Here is a 2,691-nt window from a genome sequence, read left to right on the forward strand (position 1 = left end):
CAAATTTTCTTGGGTATAATTAGACATTTCATATTCCAATTGAAATAGCCTAGCCAAGCTATTTTGAGCGTAAACTTTCCTAAGATAATCCCACATAGCTTTGGCTGTCTTATAAGGTCTTAGATTGGTAACAAGAGAAGAATCCATAGTCTGTAACAACAAGCTCTTGACACAAGCATCCTTTGTTGTCCACTCGGATACCTTTTTCGGATCGGCAAGCTTGTTGTCCGTACCTTCAATGATCCCCCACAATTCTTTTTTCCCTGAACATAAATTTGGAATTGAAATTCCTAAGAGAAATAATTCTTTCTGAAAAACTTGACGTAAGTTATCTTTGATTTTCCATGAACCACGTAACATGCAACAACCTTTTCGTTGCTAAAATATTGGTGAAGCCCGTCAGATGATAATACCAAGAATCGATCACCTGAAGAAAGTCGATTGCAAACAACGCAACTAAGTTAAGGAGCATTTCCTGTATAATCAATTCAAAACATCTCTAACAGAGCTTCGTTACAAGCTGACTACATGCAATAAATGGAAAATGAACAAAAGAAGCAATCGAGAGACGAGAAAATTTAGAAAGTTACGTATGTTAGCTTGACCAACCTTCTTTAGGAAACCAACACCAAATGCTCGTTTGACTTTCAATTGCCCCTTCACCCTATCATTCAAAATGGCATTGTCATCATCGGGATTTTCTGCCTTTATTCTCGAGATTTCCTACCATAAACATTCAAGAATAGGTAATTATTCCCTAAGCGACATATAGGTAATTCCCTTTGTGTAAATATTCCGTAATATGTACAACTATTCATATGAACAACACGGTCATGGTTGTAGGCCATTCGATAACAAAACCATGTCGAGGCCACTAAAGGTGAATAAGATCGAATTATTAAACGAGTAAATTAAAAACAGAGGTGTTAAAGTGATTTGATATCATAATACCAACTTTTTTATTTGTGTACAATCTATATATAGTATAAAAAAATTTATGTTAACACTTTTGATCGTTTAGATTCAAACGCCACATTCATCACATGTGTCAATACATATATATTTTCTCTGTATGTTTATTACGAATATAATATTTTCTCATTTTACAAGGCTATAAAGTCTAAAAATATAATAAATTCGTATCTGTAAATTAATCTTGAACTTGTCGGTTAACAGTAGCAAACCTCTTCAATACTCGTGCTATGGTCAAAAGAAAGTTAAACCGCTTTCATCTTCAATTGGCATATAGAGATGTCTCGGTTCTTATTTACTATGCTAATCGACCTGTGTTTATTATGCATGCGAGACTCCTCGGATATTCTGCGTAACTCTATATGCAACAGTGATTCTCTTGATCTATTTATATGCTTCAAATCATCCTTTCCAAGATTTGGATTCGAGTGACAATTGTTTGGTTTTTCTTATGCTAACATCACACGGTTATTCCCAAGGTTCATGATCATATGCATCATAATCATTCATTAACATTACTAGAATACATGATCCTATCAAAGCGAGTTTTGGGCTTACATCAAAAGCCTTTTCCACCATTTCCATATAAGCCTCTTCGGTACTTTCTAGCACACTCGAGCCATTGCTCACAAGACAACATCATGATCCACGACTCCAGACTTGCACCTCTTAATAGGTCCGAAGATTAAACTATTCTTTCATCAACATAAATCTCGTCTCTATGTCAATCGTGACTCCAATGAAATAGCTTATTTCATAATGAATTTTGCTTATGATATATATTTCTTATCTTCGAATCAATTTAAGACTTTCTTGTGCTCTGTCTTCAGTCTGAAACCAAAACAAAAGTTGTAGGACCACTATATTCTCCTGAAGTTGGAGGATCATTACATTGTAAGTACGAACCATTTCCTTGTCTATCCATTAGTGAGGTCGACAAAGATCCTTGACCATTCGATGGTACTATTTAAAGTAGTTCATATAGCTGTATGCTTTTCCTACCTCGACCAGCTAAGTTTACGAGTGGAACAGATTCAGGTTCAACCCCTAAACTAGACTTTCTACAATTACATAAATTTTGTTCATTGTTGCCCCTCACATCACCATTGTCCTTAGATATTTCATTATTGAAAGATATTTCCCAATCTTCTTTGTTACACTCTAAACCAATATTGGGATTTCCGTTAATAGATATTTTAGGTTCATAATCCCAGTGTAGTCCTTCCAATTCTTTGTCAATGGCTTTATAAAGATGGCTCATTAGAAAATTCGGAGCATTAGGACCACTAGAACCATCAAATATCTCGATAAATAGCCATCATTGCTTTTCAGAAAGCACAATATAAACCCTATCTTCACCAGCCTTTCCATGAGCCCATTGCAAGTTGAGACTATTCTCGTACTCCACTTCAGATGCCCCTCCTTCAAAACCAGTTCTGAGAGGGATTTGATCAAAAATTTGGCCCTTTAGCATTCCATGCCAATTGTGTCACTAGATGCAAGAAAAACCTTTGCATCCAAACAGACCCCATTGGATGCTTTGAAAAGGTCCTTTCACTGGTCTGTTAACATTTCTCATCAAACGCTAGAAACAGAGTCTTATGACTTAACTAGAATCAACATTTATGCGCCTCAATGTCCGGTCTAATCCATGGCTTTCTTTAAGAAAATTGTCTCTCATTCAACAAATTTTGATCAAAATACTTTCAGCTTCCATAA

The 2,691-nt window shown here is 35.6% G+C and overlaps 1 pseudogene; it reads right to left on the reverse strand.

Moving 5' to 3' along the window:
- Positions 1-328: 328 nt before the first annotated feature.
- Positions 329-2,446, reverse strand: LOC107942925 (protein phosphatase 2C 32-like; annotated as a pseudogene).
- Between the last annotated feature and the right edge of the window lie 245 nt (positions 2,447-2,691).

Source organism: Gossypium hirsutum, chromosome D12, assembly GCF_007990345.1.
Source record: "Gossypium hirsutum isolate 1008001.06 chromosome D12, Gossypium_hirsutum_v2.1, whole genome shotgun sequence".
Classification (NCBI taxonomy): domain Eukaryota; kingdom Viridiplantae; phylum Streptophyta; class Magnoliopsida; order Malvales; family Malvaceae; genus Gossypium; species Gossypium hirsutum.